The 10,357-nt window shown below is 33.1% G+C and overlaps 1 protein-coding gene across 1 annotated transcript in view; it reads left to right on the top strand.

Moving 5' to 3' along the window:
- Positions 1–857: 857 nt before the first annotated feature.
- The window catches only part of LOC116347683 (knirps-related protein-like), a 44,952-nt gene continuing 35,452 nt past the window's right edge, over positions 858–10,357 (top strand). The window contains exon 1 of the mRNA XM_031778387.1: positions 858–1,825. The gene's annotated coding sequence lies outside the window, so the exon portion shown is untranslated. The remainder of the gene's footprint in view (positions 1,826–10,357) is intronic.

Genomic DNA, 10,357 nt, shown 5'->3' with positions numbered 1-10,357 from the left:
ACAACAATTAGATTACGATCAGATCAGACAAAATATTGATTCAATACAGCCACAACATCAATAGACCGTCAAATATACAAACCGATAAAATAATGTATGAATAAATCAGCAAAAGTAAATAGAATCGGTATTTTTGAACGTACAATTCATATAAATATTATGTATGTGAAGGTTTTTTTTTCTCTCTTCTATACTACGCAGAGTAATTCACACAGTTGCAGTGCAAAATGCACGGTTTTCGCTCATGTCTGATGCGAATAATACATGTCTACAGCGTGTGCTGCTGTTGTAGTACCTTCTGTTCGTATGTGCAACAAAATTTTATTCAATGTGCCCGTTGCCCGTTTCTCGCTTCTCTCGCTTGCGCGCACATGGTATTTTGTGTGCATGTAGATATCCATGTTTATGTGCGCATGTATATGTGTTTAGCAATTCTTACGATTATCTAAGCAACATGACTCACAGATATCCCATACATACAAAGCCCAAGCGAAGACACACAAAATCATTTTACCATTTCAAAATTCTGTGTATTTACATTCGTCTCTTTTGCGCTCGTTTAAGTCTTTTGTATCGGTGTTGTGCGATCGGTTCGGTCACATTGTTTGCCTGTATTTTCTTCTTTTCTGTTTGTTTTTGTTCTGTGTTTTTTTTTTCTTCTTTATCGCTTTGTGCGCTTCGTATCTACATATTGTGTGTACGAGTCTGGTGTATTTGTGCAGTTTGTGCTCAAGTTATGATTTTTAACCTCCCGAGAGTCAATTGAAACGTTACGTTCCTCAGTTGTTTGTGGTGCGCGCTTTTGTAAGGTCTTTTATTTTTTTTTTTTGTTTTTTTGTTTCGTTGTTGTTCTGTTCTTCGAGGATATTTTTTTTTGTCTCTCGTCAAATTCACATAAATTTTGCGCATCGATGTCATTTATTTTTGTGGTTTTATATTTAATGCTTGCTTCGATTCTGGATAAAGAATCGACTTCTGTGCAATGAAAACAACGAATGAACTTCAAATCAATTATCACCAAAAAGGCGCGAGAAAATTGTGACTCAGTGATAACCACATGAACTTAATGAAATTTCATTATTTTTGCAATTGAACTTTAATTGGATAAAGAAGACTTTTTACAGAGAAAAAAAAGACTCCAAACCGTAAATTAAGTGTTAAGCAAATTGAAAGTAATTTAAAATCAACGTGTTGCATTGAAAACATTGCATTTTATCAGTAATCAAATGCTGAATAGTAAAAACACTTAATGTTAGTTAAGAACGTTTAGTGACGAGGAAAAAAAGAGGAAAATATGCAAATTAATTGGAATTAAAACAATAACACTAAAGATAAATAGTCCGTTTTTTGCCAAAGAAATTAGCCAATTGTGAACGAGTCATACGTAAAGAAAGTGAATGAATGAGTCATACTTCGCAATATTTTCAGAAAATCGAAATTCCAATCTTGTGACACCGGTCTTTCACTTCGTGTGCAAAAAAAAAAAAAACAAAACATTATGATCAAGCGTTAATTTTGCGATTTTTTTTTTGTTTGTGTGACATATAATCAGTTAAAATTAAAACCTGAAGGAACTGAAGTTATTCTATACAACAAAAGATCTATGTACAATTTTGATTAAAAATTTGTACGAAAAGTTTTGATCAATAGTAAAGTAATAAAAGAGAAGAGAATATTCATTGAAGTTTCAAGATTGAAGCAGCGCAACGGAATTATTATTGATGATATTGAATTTTGGAGGGAAATTGACTTATTCTGGAACTGTGTCATCGGCTTCAAAATAAATTCAAATTCTTGTTAATGTGCATATGAACAGAGTGATAAGGTAAGTGTTATAATTATCCATTTCAAAATGCCAAAAGACAATGATGTTGTTGGGAACTACCAAAAAAAAAGAGAAACGAACTTAAACCAGAACACAAAAATGTCACTTGTCACCCAAACACCATTATTTTTTTCAAACAGTCCATTAGTTTAATTGGTGAATTTGCATTTCCTGTAGTGTTAAATGCTTTGCGGAAGATACACACATAATGTTCATATATAATTTTTTTTATTCTGGATCAAGACGACCAAGATGCATATATGCTTTAAAATTTATTGGAATAAAATGGCACGTCGACATGACAGTGAAACTTTGAATGGGCCAATTACATTTGAAAGTCACTATGACACGACCATTTCATTTCAAATGGAATTCATCGTTCTAGTAGTGTTTGCCGTTGTGTGACACAATGTGTGCATTGAAGTTGCGATTGATTTGAATTTCACGTTACCACAGAATTTTAATTGAAGCGAAAGAAAAAAAATGAGCGGGCGGGTTTATTAGCAAGGCTCGCAATCCAATTAAATCGAAAAAAACATTGATCAATGTTGAATTGCATCACCGAAAATTCAATACTTTCGAACGAAGAAAGAGAGAAGGAGTAGAGGAGAGAGAGAGATAAAGAGACCGATACGAAAACATCTGAAAAATTTAAATCTGCACAAGTGGATTTCGCACGATCATGCATTTATGTGCCGATCGATGCACTGCCGATTAAATTCATAAACGGCAAAAAAAGTGAATCTCATCGATGTTGGCGCAGACGACTCAAACCATTATCAAGTGAATATGTTCGAACTGAAAGTCATATAATATTCGCATAAGCGATTACACAATTCGATTTATGCGCATCATTCGAACAAGGGTCCACTATATCATGCACCCAATCCAAGCGCAACCATTCAATGTGATAAGTTCATTTATTTTGTGGTATTGATGATATTGCACCATATAGACAGTTTTGATTACACTTCATTCAAATTATTATTCGAATGCCGAGATCCTTTAACCGTGCACTTTGCTTTTTTTTGTGTTTTGTACACAGAAAAAAAAGAGAAAAAAAAATATTTATATATATGAAGGCAACTGCACAGCGAAACGAACGTCACGAAGCATTACTCTTAATATTAACGAATAACACACTACGATAAGTGAATGATGAAAACGAAAATTAAGAAAAGAATGAATGCGAATTTTTGTATTTTTTTGGAAAATTGGATAAAATGTATAATTGTATGTTTTCACGATTAATAAATAGTGAAATTATCGCTGATCCATTGGAGCCCATAATCATAAAACTGATTACAGTACACGCGCAAACGTTTTAAAATTGAAATCGTTCGATTAAATCGATAAACAATTTTATTTTTCTGTATTTGAACGGAAATCGCACACTGGATCGACCTTATAAATGGCCAGTTTTCAATCCAAAATGATTGGAATTCATTCCACACTTTCTTTTAGCCGCATAATCGTTCTTTTCCATATATTTATCGATGTTGTATTGCATATCGAAAGCCATATCAAAAATCCTTCACCAATTCCCCATATCGAAATGTGGTCAAATTGAAATTGGCACTTTTGGCTTTGGCCTTTCATTGAACGGGTTTATATGGTTTAAATTGGAAATAGAAACAGGTGCAACACCACGGCAAATATCGGATATAGTTATTCAAAATATCCGTAAAATGTATTATTACTAGAATGAAATCGATTTGAATATAAAATTCAACGACGTTTGCGCCTTTGTTGCATAAATAAATGAGAAGAAAAAAAAAGAATTCGATGAAAGCTTCATTGTTTGAAGTTCGAAAATGATCGGTTTCGCCAATGTGTATCTTTCGATACCACTAAAGTGTCTTGGCCGAAAGAAATTACCGCGGGAGAAATAGGCATCAAACGCAATGCCATTAATTGTCGATTAGAAATCTCATTCAATACTAAATTTCCACACAAATAACAGTTATTTCTCTCTTTTTTTTTCATCTTTGTTTGATGAGCAATCTTTCGATATTCGATTCAATTCAATATTTCGTTTATATGATACGTTCTGCAAAAAAAAAACCTCACCCGAAAACCGAAACCAAAAGAAAATCGAACAATGAGAATCGGCTTGAAGCGTGCACACACAAAACTGTATTTGATTGTTATGCGCTCTCGGTCTCACATGCAAGTACACGAAATTCACGACTCTATACGATGAATATGGAATAAAGATCGGGCACTGGGAAAATGGCTTAAAAAATGCCTTCCACTTTTTTTTTGTTCATTCGGCGTCACTTTAAAGATGAAAAAGAATGAAAAAAAAAAGAAAATTATTGAAATTAAAGAGAAACTAAAATTGTATGATCGGCTTTGGCAATTGTATTGCTGCTTTATTGTATATCACCTCGGGGAAATTCATTTTTCTTAATTTTCTGATTTGTTGTTGTTATTAAACTGTTGCTTCTCTCAATTTCCCTGCTCCTATAATTTAGTGTCTTGTTCTTCGTTGGTTTTTTTTTCTGTGTTCCCGTTGACTTGATACAACGGCTGTATTTGTTTATTAGGGCGCAATCAGTTCAAATATACACACATACACAAACCAATTCCGTGCAGCAACGAGCATCAGGTATTGGATTTTGATTTCGTCATTTCTCGCGCTATGGATGGCTACACGTGCATGTGCAATATCTCAATATTGACACATCAAATGCTGGCTAGTTTGGTTTTTGCAAAAAAAAAAACGAGGTTGATTCAATGTGCACTTAGATTTATCGCAATGCAATGAAGACATTCGCGCACATAAAGTGATGAAATGGCCCAAAGTTTAGAAAATGCAAATCACAAATCACACAAAATGGGCAGCATCCGAAATGTCTTTCATCGTAAATGAACCATAAAATACACACAGCTTCTCACTTGATATATTTTTTTTTAACAAAGGCCAATCATTTGCCATTGTAAATAAAAAAAAATTAATTACATCGCAATGTGTATGTGTGTGACATACTGAAGATAAATGCAAAAGAAAATAAAGCCAATAAATTTCTGCAATGTATGAATAATCAGCACTGTCTGATGCAACGAATGGATTTGATATGAATGAAAATCGGAAACTAAATGAAATCAGCACTCGCAGTCGTACACAGCTAAGAGCCAAACGAAAATCATATCCCATGAATTGAAAAATCAAGAATATGTTGTAAATGAACTGTGAATGCACGAACCAGAAATACACATAAACACAAAATCGCCATATAATTCGAATACTCGAAAGTCACATCTTCACAAAATTGAGCGCTTATTTATATATATATTTTTGCTTTCGTTCAGTGAGAAGCAAAGCACCAGAGTGCCGTGTGCCCAACAATTCATGCAACAATAATTACACTATATTCGAATTTCTCGTTATTTCTGTGACAAACGCCGGCGGCTGATATCACAACAAATCCATTAAATCTGACAATATTGATAATAAATAAATAAAATATCATTGCAGCTTTTTTTTCATCTTGTGTCCACAAAAAAAAATAAGAGCTCATGATTTTGACTCTGTATTTTAGACGGTTCAGATACACGGCTGAAAAAAGGGAAAAAGAGATCCGAATCAACATAAAAATTGCAGTTTGCTCGATAAGGCCATCACTCCTTGTTATTCAATTTCGATCGGTTCTCTTTTATGAAATTCAAATTGTTCGTCAAATTGCGGATCAAGTGGAAACCAAATGAATAAAAAAACGAACGAAAAATAAGAGAGAAAAAGATACCAAGATACCACTACAAATTGTTTATTATTCGATTAATATGCGATAAAAGTGGACGTATTTAAGAATTGCCGATGAAGTATAAAAAAAATCGTCGGCACCGATCTTCTTCTTTGGCAAATAACTATTGGATGTGCGTTTTTCATTTTTGGCCATTTTATATTGTGTTATTGATTTTTAATTATATCGTTTTAAATTTTGTGCGTATCGTGATTTGAAACAATAAATTTTATATTTTTCAATTAGGTTTATATGCCTCTTTTTTTTACTCAAGAATGTCTTGTGTGTATTTTTTTTTTGTTGTTCTTTTGGTTTTTGAGAATACACTTTAGCGCATTTCAAAAAATTGTGTAGATGTTGGCGTTATGATTTTTGTTGATATGTTCCGCGTTCTTTTATGAGCACGCTATGCGTACGGATTTGATTCAAATTTAATTGCGTCCAAATTTTGTGTTTGGCCTTTCTGTACTCTGTTAGTATTTGTAGCACGTAGTATTCTTGAATTGTACACTATTTGAAATAAAATTAAAAAAAAATATATCAGGCGATTTCAAATGGAAATTGTATGACGTCTGGGGGAAAAACGATTTAAGCGATTCATCAAAATAATCAAAAGATTTCATTCGAACAATGAGTACCAAATGTTTGCATGTTAAAAATGAGTCACTATTGGGTGATGACGGGAAAGTTTTCGCCAACATTTGATTTTGTGAAATCATTTGAATTCACGTAATTTTTCAAATCTACACGAATGTCTTTTCAATCACATGAAAGACAAACGTACAAAGAAAAACGTAATTCTGCTTTCATTTAAAGCATGTTTAGAAGCATCTAAATCTAATTACCCATGAGGTCGCCTCAAAATGCATTTTATAGCCTTAAAACTAGCGATGAATTGAATAAAAAAAACAACACACACATTTATAGTGAGTAAACAAAATAAAATGCATCAATATGAGTTCATGAAAAAGCGATTTTTTGATCTTACAAACATGCAAGGGGTTTTATTAGACACTGATAAGATGAAACCGAAATAGCGTCTTACGACAATAAGCAATGAACAAAAAGGATAAGCAACAGCGATAAGTTCCACGCGAAACAAATTTCATTCACGTGTATCGTCAAACGGCAAATTGAACTGAACTACTATTATGATTTGGAAACTACTGTAATTATAATCATTCTTATCATTCTCTTTGTATTGTTGTATTTTTTTTCTTTATCGATTTGAAATGAACAAGGGAAACGAAATTAAATGAAAAAAAAAAATCACATTTTGTGAGAGAATATGTTGATCATCGGATTGATGTCCTCATTTGAATTGAGATTTCAACACGAAACTGATATTCCCGCACAAAGATCAGATAAAACGTTACAATTTTTTTTCATCATTACAATTCATTATTATTATGAATTGTTGTGAACAAAAAAAAATCCCCTTAACGTCGTCGGCTGCCCAATTCGTGTGGCTTTTGCGTTGATAATCATGTTTTTTTTTGCATATATCGCGTTAGAATTATACACGACCAAGATACAATAATGATTCAATCTATTCCAAATTGCATGATTGTGTGTCATGTAGTCGCTTTATGTGGTAGACATTGTTGTTTTGATCAATTTTCGTTTGTATGTGAATTGGATTTGAAAGACACTTACAAGCAACCGGACATTAATTGTCGTGATAATTGGACCGACCGTCGAGCTCCCTCAATTTTATGTAGTGCGTTCAAGGGCTACCGTTGATTAAAGTTATTTTGATTTTTGTGGTCTATTTTACCGCATTCTTTTGCGCTTTGGTTTTTCACTACGTGCGTTTGGTTTCATTTTTCTTATTTCGAATTGTTTATAATTTTCATGTATTTTTTTTAAATCGTCTTGTTCGAAACAAAGTTAAAATCCAAATAGTTTCAACCTTTGTTTTCTTATATTTATCTCTCTCTCTCTTTCTCGCTTCTGATTAATTCCCTTGATACCGGCGGAAACGAGCGCAATTTTCTTGGCTTTGGACTCTTTTCTGACATTTAAAATCAAACGACAAAAAAGCACACACAAGCAAACAAAACAAGTAACAAGTGCATTGAATGACGCTACTTTTGTAATATGTAAGCAAGGTCGAATGGTTTGAACGGAAATATATGATATTGCAAGTATGATTTGAGAAATTGTCTGTTTTCAATTTCATTTGGATATTTAAAATAATTATTCAAAGGCATCTCAATTATTCCAAACCATACTCGAAAATAAAAACATATATGCACTGAGAGACTGATTAACTGTTCATGTATATCGAGAACAAACAAAAATTGTCAATTGCATAAAACCACGCACTCAAGAATGGTAAACGGATATCAGATTGAGTATAACCATACCGAATTGCTGTTGTTTATGCAATTTTTCCGTAATACTTTAGATGCATTGATTTTGTTGTTGCATTGCTGCTGTCCGCCGCTGCTGTTGGTGGTATAAAGTTTTTTCGTCGTAAACTTATTGCAAACATCGACCGATTTATTCATATATGACATACACGAAGACACGAAAAATGTTTCTGTATTGTTTTTTTTTTATATATATTTTTTTCATCATTGTCGTCGAAAGCACAAAAAGTACGTTTCCCATGCTTATTTTCTTCCATTTTAAATGATTATTACACTTGAGTGAATTCTGACCGTATTCCATATATATATATATAAAAAAAATACAAAAAATAATAATAATAGCCACGATTACAAATGGAAAAAACACAGTTGACAGATCGAGATAGATAGACGAAGAACGAGAGTGAATGAAAATAATAATAATAAAATTGCATTGACATTATATTAAAGAAAATTAGTTTATTGTGATTTGTTGCGAGCAACAATTTATTTTAGTTGGTTTGGCATGGAAGTAACGGTAATGCACGACGTTACCTTGAACAAATTATACCATAAAACGTCTAAAATGACAGTAATAACAGCAAAAAATAAAATAAAATGTTATTCTTATTGCAATTAATTTAATAAGAATCGAATGAAGTGAATCAAACAAAGCGATGGACGACTTGAGGAGCATGATTAAGGGTAGAATGTTTGCACAATCAAATTGTACCGAACGCATCCCGAATCAGAAAACAAATACGAAATTTTCAAATTATTAAATTAAAGAACCGAAAAAAGGAACGAAAACACGTCAAAGTATAATAAATAAATACAAAAAAAAAAGAATCTCGCGCGCATGAGGTGTGACAATAGTAACGACAACAATATTGATTTTCAGTGTGCAAACAAACACACAACATTAATTCAAAAAGACACGTTTCTTCTTCTCTATCGAATTTTTTTACGGTATCTTTTTCGTAACCCAAGTATGTACGGTCGTCTTCTTCTCCTTTTTTTTTGCTTGTTGCATTTTCACGAAACACGGCGAAAAAACAAAACGAAATTACAACACAAACACTTCGTTGTCTGATTATAACTACCGTCTGTGTTTTGGTTTTATTGGTTCACCAATAAAAAGAAAAGAAAAAAATACATCACATGACATGCAAACGCTTTGCTTTTTCGCTTGTGCTGTGAAATGAATGTGCCTTCAAACAACAGGTCATGTACTGATCTGACTCTTGCATCTGACTATATGGCATCTTCGAAGCTTTCAGCAGCGCACATAGAGTTAGCATATTTGCCGTATGTTCAGATCATTTTGAACACTTTAAATTGCACACGAACATGTCGATGCGGTGTTGATTTAATTGTGACACAATAAGTAGACATAAGTAGCAGATTCGTATTGATTTGTGTGCATTGTGTAGTTTGTGCGCGCGCGCGCCCTGAGTGTTGACTAAGGTGCGCGATACATCTAGTGCTATTGTTGTTGCTATTATTGCCACGAAGATTTATTTTATCAAATCTTACACATAATTTAACTTTCAACTACAATTGCAATTGCATTTTGATCAACCGATGGTGATGGGTTTTTGCATCCAACCGATTGATTTATTCGACCAAGATTTATGGATCGATCGTATTTAAACCAGCCAACGAAATGCTAGCCATCATCCGTTTGTATGGGAAGAATGATCATTGATTTAGAAGTCCATTGAGCCACAATCAACACCTTATTCCTCTATCTTCTCTCTATCTCTCCCTGCGGGTAATTAATGTTCAATGCAAACGCAACAATCGCGACGAGACCCATTGCATTCAAGAACGAAGAAACAATGATATATAAATTATGGTGAAAACTATGTATTTGCCAACACACAAACACACAAAAAAAAACAATCGTTTGTGTTTGGTTTTAGCTGGTGATGAGCTATTTCCATGTCGACACCGATTATCGCTATCTTTTCAATACCAACACTTTTCAAGATACTTTTTGTTATATTTCGATGGGTAAAGTGCAACGAATAAAAATAAAAGACGATATGGAGCATGCATGCCGAAAATAAAAGAGAACAAAGCCAAAGAAAATGTAGTTATTTTTTGAAAACCAAATTTGTACGGCAAATGAAACGACACAAAGACTTTATTTCAACTATAGTTGTGATTATAATCATTATTGTTTATTATCTGTACGGTTATAATATTTATCCACATATGCGAAGATATTATATTATACACTCTTCCTCTCTCTTCCTCGGTGTGTGTGTGTGTTTGTATGAACGCAACTAAACGAGTCAAAACAGCACGCAGTAACAAAGCAAAAGGAAGCATAAAATAATGAAAGCGAGAAAAAAGGCAATATTGGCGAAAAATGCGAAGGCGTTAAAAAAGTTCTATTCCCACGGCTCAATATTTTTATTGAACAC

Source organism: Contarinia nasturtii, unplaced genomic scaffold (assembly GCF_009176525.2).
Source record: "Contarinia nasturtii isolate CC-2019 unplaced genomic scaffold, AAFC_CNas_1.1 Cnas_scaffold_129, whole genome shotgun sequence".
Lineage (NCBI taxonomy): Eukaryota > Metazoa > Arthropoda > Insecta > Diptera > Cecidomyiidae > Contarinia > Contarinia nasturtii.
This window is presented reverse-complemented; position numbering and strand designations above follow the sequence as displayed.